We start from the raw sequence: 21,224 nt of genomic DNA on the forward strand, positions 1-21,224 counted from the left end.
GGAAGCCAAACTGCTCTGGTCGCAGTATATTACTGGTAGAAAGGTAACCCTTGAGACGATGAAGAATAAGTCTCTCGAAAATTTTGGAAAGGTGAGAAAGAAGGCTGATAGGTCGATAATTCTGTGGGAACAGCCTGTCCTTCCCCGGCTTAGGAATGACCACCATCTTGGCAGTCTTCCAGGCCGAAGGGAAGTAACCCAAAGAAAGACAGGCTGTGAAGATAGTAGCAAGGAAGACTACTGCTCGATAGGGGAGGGATTTAATTTCCTTGACCGTCACACTATCAGCCCCGGGAGACTTATTCTCGTTTAGCCGTTTGATGCACTTGCGGACCTCCGCAGGTGTTACGTCAGTCACTTGGTCACGTGGCGTCCTAGTTAGCCGAAAAGCTGAGGCCTTGCGGGCTACCAGTCGTTCAGTAACGTCATCATCGTCAGGCGTATCGTGGGGTGCACACTGACTCTCAATCGAGTCAGCGAAGGCCTCAGCTTTTTCCAAAGGGGAGAAAACGAGACCCCGACGGCCATGAATCGCACGCCGGGGTTCCCGTTGCCGCTTCAGACCGCGAGTTACCCGCCAGAAATCGCGGTCGGAATCGTTGTCAGAGAGAGTGCGACAGAGGTCCTCCCATTGTTCAATCTTGCGTTCCAGCAGGCGTTGGCGGACGACCTTGGCTAGCTCCTTGTATTCAGCCCGGTCAGCGGGATCGCCATAGAGCTGCCATCTCTTCCGGTAACTATTTTTGATCTTGATCAAATCCTTGAGGAGATCGGAAAGACCTTCGTCATCATGTGAACCAGAAGGCAAACGAGAATTTTGAGCAGCATCTTGAACGTGCCGCCGGGCATTGAGAATCTTACGAGTAAGATGCTCAACAGCCCGGTCGACCACATCCCGGCTGCAAGGGTCAAAGGGGTGCAAATTTTTGTCCACATGAGAGCGGAACTTGGAATAATCCAAGTCGGCACGAAGGTTGGGACGAGACGGCGCATCAAAACGGTCCCAGGCAAGGTTGAACACAATGGGATTATGATCAGAATTTAGCTCGGAAGGGACTAGAAAGTCAATAGTCCGGTTATAAAATTTGGAAACTGTCACATCAATGACGTGCGGTAAACCATTCGCAGGATAAATGGTGGGCTCAACAGGAGCACATACCAGAACGTCTGTATCCCTCATATACTGACTGAGAATTCTACCCTTAGGATTGACCACCCTAGAGTTCCAGTCGGGGTGCTTGGAATTGAGATCACCGACTATCAGGGTGGGAACACGAGCGGAGTTGTCTAAAAGAGCATCGAGATCGGCAAGATGGAGGGGCGCTGAAGGCGGTAAGTAAGCGGCAAAAATACGGTAGTGGTAGTTTCGATGTCGGATTTCGATGCCAAGTGATTCTAGTACGGAATGGGGCAAGGGATCCAGCACGTGATGGGTCAGGGAAGCCTTCACCAACACGGCCACACCCCCCGCCTTCATTCCGACTCTATCTTTCCGGTAAACTACCATGTTTTTTATTTTAAAGGGCATGTGCTCTTTTAGCCATGTTTCACCCAATAGCATGATATCAATGTTATGGTCAGAGATAAAAGCCTCAAGCTCGTACCTCTCACCGATAACACTTTGACAATTCCACGCACCAACTGTCAAGTCCATTGTGTGTGGCGTCGGTCGCGTCTGTCTAGGGGGCTGAGAAATACTGCACAGCAGCATTAATCAGCACCACTATTTTGTCAAGTGTAGTTGTACACGATCGCAATTGCGTCATAGTATCCCTAAGAATAGGGATGAGTCTACTAAAGTTGATCTGCCGACACAGATCAACAATATCAGCTAAACCACCTAGGTCGAGAGGAGGCGTCCCAGCGTCTGGGGGGGTATGTGAGGAGGGGGTAGCGTTGCCACCAAGGACGTTCGCAAAAGTAACCCCCGTGGTGACAGGGCGAGACTGCGGCAGAGCACTCTTCTTCAGGGCTTTCAAGCGCTCTGCATTCTGCTTCTGCTCAATGGCTTGCTTGAAGAGGTTGCAGCCACGCCAAGAAGCGGGATGCTCCCCTCCACAATTTACACACTTGGCTGCGGCCTCCGGGGCAAGCGGACAGGCAGCAGCCAAGTGGTTGTCGCCGCACTTAACGCAGCGCAAGGCCATACGACAATAATTGGCTGTGTGACCCAGCCGCTGGCATTTATAACACTGGGAGGGCCCCTCCCGACCACGGTATGCCTCAATGGTTACCTTCGACCCACAAAGGTAGTGCAAAGAGTAGATAGTTCTGGAGAATTCTGTATTCGGCAGAGTTACGCTCATCACACTGAGGGGAATAATTTTCTTAGTGGCAGAATCCTGCCGAGTAAATTGGTAGATGTCGCGGACGTCATACCCCAGTGCGACGAGCTCCTCTTTAGCCCAGTCGGTGCCGACTGTTGACACAATATTTCGGACGATAACCTTAAGAAGCCGCTTACTCGGCAGTTGGTAAGAGTAAAAAGGGGCTGCAGAAGCTTCGAAATATTGTGTCACCAGCTGGTGATCGGCCTCATTGTCCACATGATATTTCAGGGCATCACGAGTGTTAATGACCCTGACGTCACCAGTGCAGTGTTGTTTTAAGTGGCGAAAATGCCGCTGGTAATCAGATTTATCATAGACCACAATGGGTGGAAGCGATTTCCTTTTGGGGACGGAGGGCGGAGCCCCCGCCTGAGCGGAAGGCTGAGCCTCCACTTCCATTGACTCGTTCCCCCCGCCGGAAGCGGTGCTCTGGGCTGTCCCATCCCCGTCTGACACAGACCGTGCAGGCGCCGAACGGGAGGCACTGGCCGGGGGGCCAGAGGCAGGTACAGTGCTGGGGTTGCCCTGCGTGACCTTGGATGCCTCGGCAGCTGTGCTGTCACCGGCGGAAACAGTCGAAAGAGGAGCATAACTATTGCTCGTAGGTACATATGCTTGTAATTGGCCAGAATTTGGGGAACGGCGCAGTAAGCGAACCTTAATTTTACGGCGTCTATTTACCTTACTCTTGACAGTAGTCCAGGCAGGGTCAGTCTTCTTGGCAGCAAATTTCCTCAGCAGGGCAGCCTGCTGTTCCAGGGTCTCACCGGCAGGCAGAAGATGAATAAGCGACCTGGCAGGCGGCCGGGCGCTGGTGTCAGAGTCCTCCTCAGAGGAGATGTCCTTGGTAGGCAGCGGGTACGTAGAGGTCGAAGGCTGTTGTGACAGTCCAGTCGGCCCCTTGGCTCGGGGAGGGGCCCCGCCGCCGCCAGGCGGGGGCTCCATGGTCCGTAAACAAAGCTAGGTCGGCGTAAGATAAACACTCGGACAACACAAGACGAACACAAAAACAAGAACACAGTACGGCACCACCAGGCACTATCAGAGAGCACTAGTACAAACACAGTGTGCACTGAACAAAGTCCCGATGCTGTCTCCGCTCAGCTGCTGCTCCTTCAGCAAGGCTTTTTTTTTTTTTTTTTTTTTTTTCCAAGGTAGCGAGTCAATGGGAGCCCCAGGGCGAATATAGTGCCCTATTACTCATCGGTGTCCGTGGAATCCCTGATGAGCCAGGAAAATCGCTTTTTGCCTACACTGGGGGGGGGGAGAAAATCACTCTGTCCTGTCCGGAGAACGGCAGGTCAGAACTGAAAACCCCCTCATCGCTACGTGACGTCAGGTGTTAACAAGGGAGAAGGGTCCTCTCAAAAAACAGAATTTAGAACGTGAGAATAAACGGGGTCGAAACTTAAAATTTGTTGTACAGGAGCCAGGGCCCCCGGTACTTGAAACGAGTGTTGGGTTTCCTGGTCCTGATTACCCTTTTTAGCAGGGCGATGCCCTCGTCGCTCGACTGGGAAAGAAGAATCCGAGACTTCGTCATCTTTACCACCTTCTTGATCTGTTCAAACAGGGTAGGAACTTGAAGCTGACGATGAATACAGAGATTGGACTTGTACCATGGAGAGCGGGACATGCGGCGAAGCACCTTGCTCTGAAGCACCTGGAGACGACCAAGAGGCGTCTTTGGAATATAGCACCAGGCCTCACAACCGTAGAGGATAATGGGCCTGATACACGCTAAGTAAAGGGACCGCTTGACCCTAATACTTAGGTGTTTGTTAAATAGAAGGGGGCTCAAGGCCGCCACCCGGGCGTACGCCCGCTGGAGGGCCTGGTCTATATTCCATCTCCAGGTGAGGCCCCTATCGATGATCAAGCCAAGGTACCGCACCTTGCTCAGCCATGGTAACTCTCGACGACGAATGTGAAGATGACGAAATTTCGGCCGTCTGTACGAAAACAGAATCGCTTGGGTCTTGTCCGGGTTTACTTTTGCCTTGTTCTTGGTACACCAGTATAAAAATTTGTCGATCCAAGCTTGAAGTTTGGCGGTGGCATCGCAATATCGTCGCTGAGCGGTATAAACTGCGATGTCATCCGCAAACTGTTGAACTTCCACACCAGGAACCTTCGGGAGATCGTTCACGTACAGGGCGTAGAGGATAGGTGAAAGGGCTCCACCCTGTGGCACGCCCGCAAGGAGTTGCCGAAGGGTGGATTTGGCACCTTCACAAATAGCAAAAAATTGCCGATTCCTAAGGTAGGATTGAAGAATTTTGACCAAATATGTGGGAACCTTAAATTGTTCCACGAGTTTGACGATGAGGTTGTCGTGCCAGACGGTGTCGAAAGCTTTTTGGACATCGAAAAATACCGCTGGCACACTACGCCGTATATTGAACGATCCCGTAACATACTGGACTAAGCGTAAAACCGCTAGGGGAGCTGATCGTTTGGACCGGAAGCCAAACTGCTCTGGTCGCAGTATATTACTGGTAGAAAGGTAACCCTTGAGACGATGAAGAATAAGTCTCTCGAAAATTTTGGAAAGGTGAGAAAGAAGGCTGATAGGTCGATAATTCTGTGGGAACAGCCTGTCCTTCCCCGGCTTAGGAATGAACACCATCTTGGCAGTCTTCCAGGCCGAAGGGAAGTAACCCAAAGAAAGACAGGCTGTGAAGATAGTAGCAAGGAAGACTACTGCTCGATAGGGGAGGGATTTAATTTCCTTGACCGTCACACTATCAGCCCCGGGAGACTTATTCTCGTTTAGCCGTTTGATGCACTTGCGGACCTCCGCAGGTGTTACGTCAGTCACTTGGTCACGTGGCGTCCTAGTTAGCCGAAAAGCTGAGGCCTTGCGGGCTACCAGTCGTTCAGTAACGTCATCATCGTCAGGCGTATCGTGGGGTGCACACTGACTCTCAATCGAGTCAGCGAAGGCCTCAGCTTTTTCCAAAGGGGAGAAAACGAGACCCCGACGGCCATGAATCGCACGCCGGGGTTCCCGTTGCCGCTTCAGACCGCGAGTTACCCGCCAGAAATCGCGGTCGGAATCGTTGTCAGAGAGAGTGCGACAGAGGTCCTCCCATTGTTCAATCTTGCGTTCCAGCAGGCGTTGGCGGACGACCTTGGCTAGCTCCTTGTATTCAGCCCGGTCAGCGGGATCGCCATAGAGCTGCCATCTCTTCCGGTAACTATTTTTGATCTTGATCAAATCCTTGAGGAGATCGGAAAGACCTTCGTCATCATGTGAACCAGAAGGCAAACGAGAATTTTGAGCAGCATCTTGAACGTGCCGCCGGGCATTGAGAATCTTACGAGTAAGATGCTCAACAGCCCGGTCGACCACATCCCGGCTGCAAGGGTCAAAGGGGTGCAAATTTTTGTCCACATGAGAGCGGAACTTGGAATAATCCAAGTCGGCACGAAGGTTGGGACGAGACGGCGCATCAAAACGGTCCCAGGCAAGGTTGAACACAATGGGATTATGATCAGAATTTAGCTCGGAAGGGACTAGAAAGTCAATAGTCCGGTTATAAAATTTGGAAACTGTCACATCAATGACGTCCGGTAAACCATTCGCAGGATAAATGGTGGGCTCAACAGGAGCACATACCAGAACGTCTGTATCCCTCATATACTGACTGAGAATTCTACCCTTAGGATTGACCACCCTAGAGTTCCAGTCGGGGTGCTTGGAATTGAGATCACCGACTATCAGGGTGGGAACACGAGCGGAGTTGTCTAAAAGAGCATCGAGATCGGCAAGATGGAGGGGCGCTGAAGGCGGTAAGTAAGCGGCAAAAATACGGTAGTGGTAGTTTCGATGTCGGATTTCGATGCCAAGTGATTCTAGTACGGAATGGGGCAAGGGATCCAGCACGTGATGGGTCAGGGAAGCCTTCACCAACACGGCCACACCCCCCGCCTTCATTCCGACTCTATCTTTCCGGTAAACTACCATGTTTTTTATTTTAAAGGGCATGTGCTCTTTTAGCCATGTTTCACCCAATAGCATGATATCAATGTTATGGTCAGAGATAAAAGCCTCAAGCTCGTACCTCTCACCGATAACACTTTGACAATTCCACGCACCAACTGTCAAGTCCATTGTGTGTGGCGTCGGTCGCGTCTGTCTAGGGGGCTGAGAAATACTGCACAGCAGCATTAATCAGCACCACTATTTTGTCAAGTGTAGTTGTACACGATCGCAATTGCGTCATAGTATCCCTAAGAATAGGGATGAGTCTACTAAAGTTGATCTGCCGACACAGATCAACAATATCAGCTAAACCACCTAGGTCGAGAGGAGGCGTCCCAGCGTCTGGGGGGGTATGTGAGGAGGGGGTAGCGTTGCCACCAAGGACGTTCGCAAAAGTAACCCCCGTGGTGACAGGGCGAGACTGCGGCAGAGCACTCTTCTTCAGGGCTTTCAAGCGCTCTGCATTCTGCTTCTGCTCAATGGCTTGCTTGAAGAGGTTGCAGCCACGCCAAGAAGCGGGATGCTCCCCTCCACAATTTACACACTTGGCTGCGGCCTCCGGGGCAAGCGGACAGGCAGCAGCCAAGTGGTTGTCGCCGCACTTAACGCAGCGCAAGGCCATACGACAATAATTGGCTGTGTGACCCAGCCGCTGGCATTTATAACACTGGGAGGGCCCCTCCCGACCACGGTATGCCTCAATGGTTACCTTCGACCCACAAAGGTAGTGCAAAGAGTAGATAGTTCTGGAGAATTCTGTATTCGGCAGAGTTACGCTCATCACACTGAGGGGAATAATTTTCTTAGTGGCAGAATCCTGCCGAGTAAATTGGTAGATGTCGCGGACGTCATACCCCAGTGCGACGAGCTCCTCTTTAGCCCAGTCGGTGCCGACTGTTGACACAATATTTCGGACGATAACCTTAAGAAGCCGCTTACTCGGCAGTTGGTAAGAGTAAAAAGGGGCTGCAGAAGCTTCGAAATATTGTGTCACCAGCTGGTGATCGGCCTCATTGTCCACATGATATTTCAGGGCATCACGAGTGTTAATGACCCTGACGTCACCAGTGCAGTGTTGTTTTAAGTGGCGAAAATGCCGCTGGTAATCAGATTTATCATAGACCACAATGGGTGGAAGCGATTTCCTTTTGGGGACGGAGGGCGGAGCCCCCGCCTGAGCGGAAGGCTGAGCCTCCACTTCCATTGACTCGTTCCCCCCGCCGGAAGCGGTGCTCTGGGCTGTCCCATCCCCGTCTGACACAGACCGTGCAGGCGCCGAACGGGAGGCACTGGCCGGGGGGCCAGAGGCAGGTACAGTGCTGGGGTTGCCCTGCGTGACCTTGGATGCCTCGGCAGCTGTGCTGTCACCGGCGGAAACAGTCGAAAGAGGAGCATAACTATTGCTCGTAGGTACATATGCTTGTAATTGGCCAGAATTTGGGGAACGGCGCAGTAAGCGAACCTTAATTTTACGGCGTCTATTTACCTTACTCTTGACAGTAGTCCAGGCAGGGTCAGTCTTCTTGGCAGCAAATTTCCTCAGCAGGGCAGCCTGCTGTTCCAGGGTCTCACCGGCAGGCAGAAGATGAATAAGCGACCTGGCAGGCGGCCGGGCGCTGGTGTCAGAGTCCTCCTCAGAGGAGATGTCCTTGGTAGGCAGCGGGTACGTAGAGGTCGAAGGCTGTTGTGACAGTCCAGTCGGCCCCTTGGCTCGGGGAGGGGCCCCGCCGCCGCCAGGCGGGGGCTCCATGGTCCGTAAACAAAGCTAGGTCGGCGTAAGATAAACACTCGGACAACACAAGACGAACACAAAAACAAGAACACAGTACGGCACCACCAGGCACTATCAGAGAGCACTAGTACAAACACAGTGTGCACTGAACAAAGTCCCGATGCTGTCTCCGCTCAGCTGCTGCTCCTTCAGCAAGGCTTTTTTTTTTTTTTTTTTTTTTTTCCAAGGTAGCGAGTCAATGGGAGCCCCAGGGCGAATATAGTGCCCTATTACTCATCGGTGTCCGTGGAATCCCTGATGAGCCAGGAAAATCGCTTTTTGCCTACACTGGGGGGGGGAGAAAATCACTCTGTCCTGTCCGGAGAACGGCAGGTCAGAACTGAAAACCCCCTCATCGCTACGTGACGTCAGGTGTTAACAAGGGAGAAGGGTCCTCTCAAAAAACAGAATTTAGAACGTGAGAATAAACGGGGTCGAAACTTAAAATTTGTTGTACAGGAGCCAGGGCCCCCGGTACTTGAAACGAGTGTTGGGTTTCCTGGTCCTGATTACCCTTTTTAGCAGGGCGATGCCCTCGTCGCTCGACTGGGAAAGAAGAATCCGAGACTTCGTCATCTTTACCACCTTCTTGATCTGTTCAAACAGGGTAGGAACTTGAAGCTGACGATGAATACAGAGATTGGACTTGTACCATGGAGAGCGGGACATGCGGCGAAGCACCTTGCTCTGAAGCACCTGGAGACGACCAAGAGGCGTCTTTGGAATATAGCACCAGGCCTCACAACCGTAGAGGATAATGGGCCTGATACACGCTAAGTAAAGGGACCGCTTGACCCTAATACTTAGGTGTTTGTTAAATAGAAGGGGGCTCAAGGCCGCCACCCGGGCGTACGCCCGCTGGAGGGCCTGGTCTATATTCCATCTCCAGGTGAGGCCCCTATCGATGATCAAGCCAAGGTACCGCACCTTGCTCAGCCATGGTAACTCTCGACGACGAATGTGAAGATGACGAAATTTCGGCCGTCTGTACGAAAACAGAATCGCTTGGGTCTTGTCCGGGTTTACTTTTGCCTTGTTCTTGGTACACCAGTATAAAAATTTGTCGATCCAAGCTTGAAGTTTGGCGGTGGCATCGCAATATCGTCGCTGAGCGGTATAAACTGCGATGTCATCCGCAAACTGTTGAACTTCCACACCAGGAACCTTCGGGAGATCGTTCACGTACAGGGCGTAGAGGATAGGTGAAAGGGCTCCACCCTGTGGCACGCCCGCAAGGAGTTGCCGAAGGGTGGATTTGGCACCTTCACAAATAGCAAAAAATTGCCGATTCCTAAGGTAGGATTGAAGAATTTTGACCAAATATGTGGGAACCTTAAATTGTTCCACGAGTTTGACGATGAGGTTGTCGTGCCAGACGGTGTCGAAAGCTTTTTGGACATCGAAAAATACCGCTGGCACACTACGCCGTATATTGAACGATCCCGTAACATACTGGACTAAGCGTAAAACCGCTAGGGGAGCTGATCGTTTGGACCGGAAGCCAAACTGCTCTGGTCGCAGTATATTACTGGTAGAAAGGTAACCCTTGAGACGATGAAGAATAAGTCTCTCGAAAATTTTGGAAAGGTGAGAAAGAAGGCTGATAGGTCGATAATTCTGTGGGAACAGCCTGTCCTTCCCCGGCTTAGGAATGAACACCATCTTGGCAGTCTTCCAGGCCGAAGGGAAGTAACCCAAAGAAAGACAGGCTGTGAAGATAGTAGCAAGGAAGACTACTGCTCGATAGGGGAGGGATTTAATTTCCTTGACCGTCACACTATCAGCCCCGGGAGACTTATTCTCGTTTAGCCGTTTGATGCACTTGCGGACCTCCGCAGGTGTTACGTCAGTCACTTGGTCACGTGGCGTCCTAGTTAGCCGAAAAGCTGAGGCCTTGCGGGCTACCAGTCGTTCAGTAACGTCATCATCGTCAGGCGTATCGTGGGGTGCACACTGACTCTCAATCGAGTCAGCGAAGGCCTCAGCTTTTTCCAAAGGGGAGAAAACGAGACCCCGACGGCCATGAATCGCACGCCGGGGTTCCCGTTGCCGCTTCAGACCGCGAGTTACCCGCCAGAAATCGCGGTCGGAATCGTTGTCAGAGAGAGTGCGACAGAGGTCCTCCCATTGTTCAATCTTGCGTTCCAGCAGGCGTTGGCGGACGACCTTGGCTAGCTCCTTGTATTCAGCCCGGTCAGCGGGATCGCCATAGAGCTGCCATCTCTTCCGGTAACTATTTTTGATCTTGATCAAATCCTTGAGGAGATCGGAAAGACCTTCGTCATCATGTGAACCAGAAGGCAAACGAGAATTTTGAGCAGCATCTTGAACGTGCCGCCGGGCATTGAGAATCTTACGAGTAAGATGCTCAACAGCCCGGTCGACCTCATCCCGGCTGCAAGGGTCAAAGGGGTGAAAATTTTTGTCCACATGAGAGCGGAACTTGGAATAATCCAAGTCGGCACGAAGGTTGGGACGAGACGGCGCATCAAAACGGTCCCAGGCAAGGTTGAACACAATGGGATTATGATCAGAATTTAGCTCGGAAGGGACTAGAAAGTCAATAGTCCGGTTATAAAATTTGGAAACTGTCACATCAATGACGTCCGGTAAACCATTCGCAGGATAAATGGTGGGCTCAACAGGAGCACATACCAGAACGTCTGTATCCCTCATATACTGACTGAGAATTCTACCCTTAGGATTGACCACCCTAGAGTTCCAGTCGGGGTGCTTGGAATTGAGATCACCGACTATCAGGGTGGGAACACGAGCGGAGTTGTCTAAGAGAGCATCGAGATCGGCAAGATGGAGGGGCGCTGAAGGCGGTAAGTAAGCGGCAAAAATACGGTAGTGGTAGTTTCGATGTCGGATTTCGATGCCAAGTGATTCTAGTACGGAATGGGGCAAGGGATCCAGCACGTGATGGGTCAGGGAAGCCTTCACCAACACGGCCACACCCCCCGCCTTCATTCCGACTCTATCTTTCCGGTAAACTACCATGTTTTTTATTTTAAAGGGCATGTGCTCTTTTAGCCATGTTTCACCCAATAGCATGATATCAATGTTATGGTCAGAGATAAAAGCCTCAAGCTCGTACCTCTCACCGATAACACTTTGACAATTCCACGCACCAACTGTCAAGTCCATTGTGTGTGGCGTCGGTCGCGTCTGTCTAGGGGGCTGAGAAATACTGCACAGCAGCATTAATCAGCACCACTATTTTGTCAAGTGTAGTTGTACACGATCGCAATTGCGTCATAGTATCCCTAAGAATAGGGATGAGTCTACTAAAGTTGATCTGCCGACACAGATCAACAATATCAGCTAAACCACCTAGGTCGAGAGGAGGCGTCCCAGCGTCTGGGGGGGTATGTGAGGAGGGGGTAGCGTTGCCACCAAGGACGTTCGCAAAAGTAACCCCCGTGGTGACAGGGCGAGACTGCGGCAGAGCACTCTTCTTCAGGGCTTTCAAGCGCTCTGCATTCTGCTTCTGCTCAATGGCTTGCTTGAAGAGGTTGCAGCCACGCCAAGAAGCGGGATGCTCCCCTCCACAATTTACACACTTGGCTGCGGCCTCCGGGGCAAGCGGACAGGCAGCAGCCAAGTGGTTGTCGCCGCACTTAACGCAGCGCAAGGCCATACGACAATAATTGGCTGTGTGACCCAGCCGCTGGCATTTATAACACTGGGAGGGCCCCTCCCGACCACGGTATGCCTCAATTGTTACCTTCGACCCACAAAGGTAGTGCAAAGAGTAGATAGTTCTGGAGAATTCTGTATTCGGCAGAGTTACGCTCATCACACTGAGGGGAATAATTTTCTTAGTGGCAGAATCCTGCCGAGTAAATTGGTAGATGTCGCGGACGTCATACCCCAGTGCGACGAGCTCCTCTTTAGCCCAGTCGGTGCCGACTGTTGACACAATATTTCGGACGATAACCTTAAGAAGCCGCTTACTCGGCAGTTGGTAAGAGTAAAAAGGGGCTGCAGAAGCTTCGAAATATTGTGTCACCAGCTGGTGATCGGCCTCATTGTCCACATGATATTTCAGGGCATCACGAGTGTTAATGACCCTGACGTCACCAGTGCAGTGTTGTTTTAAGTGGCGAAAATGCCGCTGGTAATCAGATTTATCATAGACCACAATGGGTGGAAGCGATTTCCTTTTGGGGACGGAGGGCGGAGCCCCCGCCTGAGCGGAAGGCTGAGCCTCCACTTCCATTGACTCGTTCCCCCCGCCGGAAGCGGTGCTCTGGGCTGTCCCATCCCCGTCTGACACAGACCGTGCAGGCGCCGAACGGGAGGCACTGGCCGGGGGGCCAGAGGCAGGTACAGTGCTGGGGTTGCCCTGCGTGACCTTGGATGCCTCGGCAGCTGTGCTGTCACCGGCGGAAACAGTCGAAAGAGGAGCATAACTATTGCTCGTAGGTACATATGCTTGTAATTGGCCAGAATTTGGGGAACGGCGCAGTAATCGAACCTTAATTTTACGGCGTCTATTTACCTTACTCTTGACAGTAGTCCAGGCAGGGTCAGTCTTCTTGGCAGCAAATTTCCTCAGCAGGGCAGCCTGCTGTTCCAGGGTCTCACCGGCAGGCAGAAGATGAATAAGCGACCTGGCAGGCGGCCGGGCGCTGGTGTCAGAGTCCTCCTCAGAGGAGATGTCCTTGGTAGGCAGCGGGTACGTAGAGGTCGAAGGCTGTTGTGACAGTCCAGTCGGCCCCTTGGCTCGGGGAGGGGCCCCGCCGCCGCCAGGCGGGGGCTCCATGGTCCGTAAACAAAGCTAGGTCGGCGTAAGATAAACACTCGGACAACACAAGACGAACACAAAAACAAGAACACAGTACGGCACCACCAGGCACTATCAGAGAGCACTAGTACAAACACAGTGTGCACTGAACAAAGTCCCGATGCTGTCTCCGCTCAGCTGCTGCTCCTCCTTCAGCAAGGCCTGGTACACCCCTTTATATAACGTACGGCCGAAGTTTACTAAGATCAGGGACATTACAGTCAACCAACCAGAGGTTCCATTGCTCGGCACGACCCAATCGGAGGTCGTGCACTCCGAGATCCAATCAGACGACAGACTTCTCGGAGCGACCCAGTCAGAATCCATGCCCGGCGCGAACCAATCAGAGGTCGCGTGCTTAGATAGCCAACCAAACCTCAAGCTGCTCGGCGCGACCCAATCGGAGGTCGTGCTTTCAGATAGTCAATCAGATGTCGGTTTGCACAGCGCGAACCAATTGGAGGCCACACACTTACATATAAATACAGCTGCTTCCCAAACAACTTTTGGAGGAGCATCAGCCATAGCAGACAGCATCGGGACTTTGTTCAGTGCACACTGTGTTTGTACTAGTGCTCTCTGATCGTGCCTGGTGGTGCCGTACTGTGTTCTTGTTTTTGTGTTCGTCTTGTGTTGTCCGAGTGTTTATCTTACGCCGACCTAGCTTTGTTTACGGACCATGGAGCCCCCGCCTGGCGGCGGCGGGGCCCCTCCCCGAGCCAAGGGGCCGACTGGACTGTCACAACAGCCTTCGACCTCTACGTACCCGCTGCCTACCAAGGACATCTCCTCTGAGGAGGACTCTGACACCAGCGCCCGGCCGCCTGCCAGGTCGCTTATTCATCTTCTGCCTGCCGGTGAGACCCTGGAACAGCAGGCTGCCCTGCTGAGGAAATTTGCTGCCAAGAAGACTGACCCTGCCTGGACTACTGTCAAGAGTAAGGTAAATAGACGCCGTAAAATTAAGGTTCGCTTACTGCGCCGTTCCCCAAATTCTGGCCAATTACAAGCATATGTACCTACGAGCAATAGTTATGCTCCTCTTTCGACTGTTTCCGCCGGTGACAGCACAGCTGCCGAGGCATCCAAGGTCACGCAGGGCAACCCCAGCACTGTACCTGCCTCTGGCCCCCCGGCCAGTGCCTCCCGTTCGGCGCCTGCACGGTCTGTGTCAGACGGGGATGGGACAGCCCAGAGCACCGCTTCCGGCGGGGGGAACGAGTCAATGGAAGTGGAGGCTCAGCCTTCCGCTCAGGCGGGGGCTCCGCCCTCCGTCCCCAAAAGGAAATCGCTTCCACCCATTGTGGTCTATGATAAATCTGATTACCAGCGGCATTTTCGCCACTTAAAACAACACTGCACTGGTGACGTCAGGGTCATTAACACTCGTGATGCCCTGAAATATCATGTGGACAATGAGGCCGATCACCAGCTGGTGACACAATATTTCGAAGCTTCTGCAGCCCCTTTTTACTCTTACCAACTGCCGAGTAAGCGGCTTCTTAAGGTTATCGTCCGAAATATTGTGTCAACAGTCGGCACCGACTGGGCTAAAGAGGAGCTCGTCGCACTGGGGTATGACGTCCGCGACATCTACCAATTTACTCGGCAGGATTCTGCCACTAAGAAAATTATTCCCCTCAGTGTGATGAGCGTAACTCTGCCGAATACAGAATTCTCCAGAACTATCTACTCTTTGCACTACCTTTGTGGGTCGAAGGTAACCATTGAGGCATACCGTGGTCGGGAGGGGCCCTCCCAGTGTTATAAATGCCAGCGGCTGGGTCACACAGCCAATTATTGTCGTATGGCCTTGCGCTGCGTTAAGTGCGGCGACAACCACTTGGCTGCTGCCTGTCCGCTTGCCCCGGAGGCCGCAGCCAAGTGTGTAAATTGTGGAGGGGAGCATCCCGCTTCTTGGCGTGGCTGCAACCTCTTCAAGCAAGCCATTGAGCAGAAGCAGAATGCAGAGCGCTTGAAAGCCCTGAAGAAGAGTGCTCTGCCGCAGTCTCGCCCTGTCACCACGGGGGTTACTTTTGCGAACGTCCTTGGTGGCAACGCTACCCCCTCCTCACATACCCCCCCAGACGCTGGGACGCCTCCTCTCGACCTAGGTGGTTTAGCTGATATTGTTGATCTGTGTCGGCAGATCAACTTTAGTAGACTCATCCCTATTCTTAGGGATACTATGACGCAATTGCGATCGTGTACAACTACACTTGACAAAATAGTGGTGCTGATTAATGCTGCAGTGCAGTATTTCTCAGCCCCCTAGACAGACGCGACTGACGCCACACACCATGGACTTGACAGTTGGTGCGTGGAATTGTCAAAGTGTTATCGGTGAGAGGTACGAGCTTGAGGCTTTTATCTCTGACCATAACATTGATATCATGCTATTGGGTGAAACATGGCTAAAAGAGCACATGCCCTTTAAAATAAAAAACATGGTAGTTTACCGGAAAGATAGAGTCGGAATGAAGGCGGGGGGTGTGGCCGTGTTGGTGAAGGCTTCCCTGACCCATCACGTGCTGGATCCCTTGCCCCATTCCGTACTAGAATCACTTGGCATCGAAATCCGACATCGAAACTACCACTACCGTATTTTTGCCGCTTACTTACCGCCTTCAGCGCCCCTCCATCTTGCCGATCTCGATGCTCTTTTAGACAACTCCGCTCGTGTTCCCACCCTGATAGTCGGTGATCTCAATTCCAAGCACCCCGACTGGAACTCTAGGGTGGTCAATCCTAAGGGTAGAATTCTCAGTCAGTATATGAGGGATACAGACGTTCTGGTATGTGCTCCTGTTGAGCCCACCATTTATCCTGCGAATGGTTTACCGGACGTCATTGATGTGACAGTTTCCAAATTTTATAACCGGACTATTGACTTTCTAGTCCCTTCCGAGCTAAATTCTGATCATAATCCCATTGTGTTCAACCTTGCCTGGGACCGTTTTGATGCGCCGTCTCGTCCCAACCTTCGTGCCGACTTGGATTATTCCAAGTTCCGCTCTCATGTGGACAAAAATTTGCACCCCTTTGACCCTTGCAGCCGGGATGAGGTCGACCGGGCTGTTGAGCATCTTACTCGTAAGATTCTCAATGCCCGGCGGCACGTTCAAGATGCTGCTCAAAATTCTCATTTGCCTTCTGGTTCACATGATGACGAAGGTCTTTCCGATCTCCTCAAGGATTTGATCAAGATCAAAAATAGTTACCGGAAGAGATGGCAGCTCTATGGCGATCCCGCTGACCGGGCTGAATACAAGGAGCTAGCCAAGGTCGTCCGCCAACGCCTGCTGGAACGCAAGATTGAACAATGGGAGGACCTCTGTCGCACTCTCTCTGACAACGATTCCGACCGCGATTTCTGGCGGGTAACTCGCGGTCTGAAGCGGCAACGGGAACCCCGGCGTGCGATTCATGGCCGTCGGGGTCTCGTTTTCTCCCCTTTGGAAAAAGCTGAGGCCTTCGCTGACTCGATTGAGAGTCAGTGTGTACCCCACGATACGCCTGACGATGATGACGTTACTGAACGACTGGTAGCCCGCAAGGCCTCAGCTTTTCGGCTAACTAGGACGCCACGTGACCAAGTGACTGACGTAACACCTGCGGAGGTCCGCAAGTGCATCAAACGGCTAAACGAGAATAAGTCTCCCGGGGCTGATAGTGTGACGGTCAAGGAAATTAAATCCCTCCCCTATCGAGCAGTAGTCTTCCTTGCTACTATCTTCACAGCCTGTCTTTCTTTGGGTTACTTCCCTTCGGCCTGGAAGACTGCCAAGATGGTGGTCATTCCTAAGCCGGGGAAGGACAGGCTGTTCCCACAGAATTATCGACCTATCAGCCTTCTTTCTCACCTTTCCAAAATTTTCGAGAGACTTATTCTTCATCGTCTCAAGGGTTACCTTTCTACCAGTAATATACTGCGACCAGAGCAGTTTGGCTTCCGGTCCAAACGATCAGCTCCCCTAGTGGTTTTACGCTTAGTCCAGTATGTTACGGGATCGTTCAATATACGGCGTAGTGTGCCAGCGGTATTTTTCGATGTCCAAAAAGCTTTTGACACCGTCTGGCACGACAACCTCATCGTCAAACTCGTGGAACAATTTAAGGTTCCCACTTATTTGGTCAAAATTCTTCAATCCTACCTTAGGAATAGGCAATTTTTTGCTATTTGTGAAGGTGCCAAATCCACCCTTCGGCAACTCCTTGCGGGCGTGCCACAGGGTGGAGCCCTTTCACCTATCCTCTACGCCCTGTACGTGAACGATCTCCCGAAGGTTCCTGGTGTGGAAGTTCAACAGTTTGCGGATGACATCGCAGTTTATACCGCTCAGCGACGATATTGCGATGCCACCGCCAAACTTCAAGCTTGGATCGACAAATTTTTATACTGGTGTACCAAGAACAAGGCAAAAGTAAACCCGGACAAGACCCAAGCGATTCTGTTTTCGTACAGACGGCCGAAATTTCGTCATCTTCACATTCGTCGTCGAGAGTTACCATGGCTGAGCAAGGTGCGGTACCTTGGCTTGATCATCGATAGGGGCCTCACCTGGAGATGGAATATAGACCAGGCCCTCCAGCGGGCGTACGCCCGGGTGGCGGCCTTGAGCCCCCTTCTATTTAACAAACACCTAAGTATTAGGGTCAAGCGGTCCCTTTACTTAGCGTGTATCAGGCCCATTATCCTCTACGGTTGTGAGGCCTGGTGCTATATTCCAAAGACGCCTCTTGGTCGTCTCCAGGTGCTTCAGAGCAAGGTGCTTCGCCGCATGTCCCGCTCTCCATGGTACAAGTCTAATCTCTGTATTCATCGTCAGCTTCAAGTTCCTACCCTGTTTGAACAGATCAAGAAGGTGGTAAAGATGACGAAGTCTCGGATTCTTCTTTCCCAGTCGAGCGACGAGGGCATCGCCCTGCTAAAAAGGGTAATCAGGACCAGGAAACCCAACACTCGTTTCAAGTACCGGGGGCCCTGGCTCCTGTACAACAAATTCTAAGTTTCGACCCCGTTTATTCTCACGTTCTAAATTCTGTTTTTTTGAGAGGACCCTTCTCCCTTGTTAACACCTGACGTCACGTAGCGATGAGGGGGTTTTCAGTTCTGACCTGCCGTTCTCCGGACAGGACAGAGTGATTTTCTCCCCCCCCAGTGTAGGCAAAAGGCGATTTTCCTGGCTCATCAGGGATTCCACGGACACCGATGAGTAATAGGGCACTATATTCGCCCTGGGGCTCCCATTGACTCGCTACCTTGGAAAAAAAAAAAAAAACAACTTTTGCGAGGACGAGTTCGACTGCGCTAGCGAGAACACGTATGTGCTTCTCTCTCCGCTCTCACTCTCCTCTCACCGGGAACCTCTAGAACTTCAAGTGGATACACTACCTGTCCTAATCGGTTACTGCCTCTCAGTACCTAGGGTTAGATAGGGATTCTGTGGCCCAGGGACCCCCGTAACAAGGGATAATCCCGCGTCCACTAGTTCGTATTAGATGCCCCCACATACAAACACACGGCTCCGGGCTCGAGAACTTCAAAAGAGCAATACGCTTAGTGAAGAGCAAATTGTCAGCGAGCCCGGTGCTAATACAGACACCAACGACGATCCGGAAGAACTGACGGAGAGTGAAGGGCTGCCGTTATTACGGCAAGCTACTCACTCCACGGCCGTCAGCCCACCAGCGGAGGGTATAGCGCTGTTGTTACAGCGCACCCCCCAGCCAACCACCATCAGTAGACATGGACTGACCAGTCCTATCTTTATGGGCCTAACCCATAACACGTCTACCAGGAGCCCAGCCCAGGCGGCCAACGGCCATGCTATGCTGAACACTTCGATGAAAATCCCATCATCGCAGTTAAGCAACATAGGCCTTGGTCAGTACTTGGATGGGCGACCGCTAGCGCGCAGCTCAGAGCTAACGGCCCCCGCTACGGCCAAGGACCCGGCCGAGCGGGGACCGGTGGCTACCCAACACAGCGTGCCCCCCGTGAGCAGTGAGCGAAATGCGCCAGAGGAGCACAGAACAGTCACCCCTGATTCTGTGCAAGTAAACCTAACGCACGAAACTCACGTAACGGAGTGCGCCATGCAGTACTTTGCGCTCACCACCACCACGAACACAACAACCACCACCACTACCAGGACAACCCCCATAGCCACCCCGTCAGTAGCCGCTGGCAAGCACATACCTGTGCAGCTGCTGCCCACTCGGCCGGCTGGCTCTACTCGAGCTGAGAGTGAACGGGAACCGGGGTTCGACCCTGAAGTGCCGGAACTCGCACTTGGGAAAGTGACTGGGGAGATACCTGAACACAAACAGGAGACTACTTCTCCCCCCAACACAAACCTTGCCCTCAAACCCAACCTAGTGGCAAGCCAGCTGGACGCCGGGAAAGCGGGACCCAGTTCCGCCTACCCGAGCGATGAGGCGGCGCCCAAGGGAAAGAAAGGGGGCAAGAAAAGACGGACTCGGCGGAAGGGGCCACGTAAAGTCCTACCCCCCCCCCCGGGCAAGCCGGCGAATCGGACTCCGACCAAGATGAGGCAAGACTGGTGATAGATGTGTCAAGTACATCCCAGGATGCCGACTCTGAAGGCACGGAGGGAGAGGAGCCGAGCGAGCGCGGGGTGACCGAAACCTTGGACCCAGCCACCCTGCCGGGAAACCAGGATGACGGTTTTAGGGAGGCCAAGAGTGGGAGAAGGAGAAAAGGCGAGGAGAAAGGAAAAGACACCAAGCCTATGAGCCGCAAGGCCCAACAGGGCGGGAGTCGGAATCCGAGTACCCGAGCCGAAAGCTCCACCGACACCTCATACAGCTCGATCATGCCACCACCAAACACTAACACGAGACAGGCACAACAGATAAGACCTCAACAGACACAAACAAGTAAACCAGCCACCCGTAAGGGGTCGACCCCCCCCCCCACCCCTTACGGTCTACAGTAACAATATTAAACTCATCGAAATTGAGCTTCTCAAAAAGCTGACACATGAGCAGAGAAATTATTATTTCTCCAAGCCGAGAATAAACGCACATGAAGCGATCCGGCTACATATGTCCAGCTTCGCAAGCTATGAAATCGCTATGAAAGTGCTGAAAGGGCTTAATATCAAGTTTGTACAGATATTGCCCAATTCAGCAGTAAAGCGATTTGTAGTGAGAACGCCCAATAATACGTATGTGCCATATGATATCGGGTTTGCCATGAGAGCCCAAGGTATCCAAGCACTTTCTGTACACAGGATGCGAACAGGAAACAGGCCAGCCAAGGGCTGCCTCTACCTAGTTGCCGTGGCGGATACCCCGGGAGCGGACAGCCTGCGGAAAATGCGGATGCTGAAAAACATGCTGGTGACAGTCGAACCGTACCGCCCGCAAACCACTGGCCCACAATGTGGGGTGTGCCAGAGGCATGGGCACTCAGGGGCGACATGTCAGCTGGATCCCAGATGTCGCAGATGCGCCGCCTCCCACCTGTCCCGCGACTGCCCCCACGGCAATGACCCAGCGTACTCAAAGTGCGCCAACTGCGAGGGGAAACACGCGGCTAATTATAGAGAATGCCCCCGCCGCAGGGACTACGAAGCCGCCTTTCAAGGCAAAGGGCCTAAGGGTAATAAGCGTGGCAACCCTAAAGCCCCAGCAGGCCCATCAGGCACAGACGCTTCACGTGGACAACAACAACAAATAGGCCCCTCAGGCAAAAAGGACCCATCAGGACCTACAGGCCATTCAGGCACCAAGGGCCAAAAGCAAGGCCCATCAGGCAAATTAGACCCTTCAGGTGGAGGCAAAGTAACCTTGCAACCCCCAAGGACGGAGGGTACACACAAAACCGGGCCCTCAGCCCAAGCACCCGCCACCTCCGTCCAAAGTAAGACCTCCGAAAATAAAAACAGGAAGAAGGCCCTACCCCAAAGACCCAACCTAAGGCAGGTCAAGTCCACGCACCCTCCCCCGGAGCAGCCTCAGGGCCCGCCCCAGAGCAGCTCCACCCCCCGCAAGGAACCTGCCGCTAATAAAACAGCATCCGACCCACCCCCCCCCCAACCCCCAAACCCCACACAACAACAGTCACACCCATCTCACCACCTGCACATGTAACACTAACACAGGCTCAACAGCCAGAGGGAAACATGGCAGTAAAGGCGTTCAGGGAAAGGATAGAAGAAATCCTGAAAACCTTCTTTCCGAACCTGAACCTCACGGCAGCCATTACCACTGGGGTAATGATGGCCAACATGCTCCCATTTTCCTGGCTAAGGGATCTGGTTAATGCGATCGCTGACCTCCTGTCCCAAGATGCCTGAACAACACGGCGAAGAC

The sequence above is a fragment of the Anabrus simplex genome, chromosome 2, assembly GCF_040414725.1.
Source record: "Anabrus simplex isolate iqAnaSimp1 chromosome 2, ASM4041472v1, whole genome shotgun sequence".
Classification (NCBI taxonomy): domain Eukaryota; kingdom Metazoa; phylum Arthropoda; class Insecta; order Orthoptera; family Tettigoniidae; genus Anabrus; species Anabrus simplex.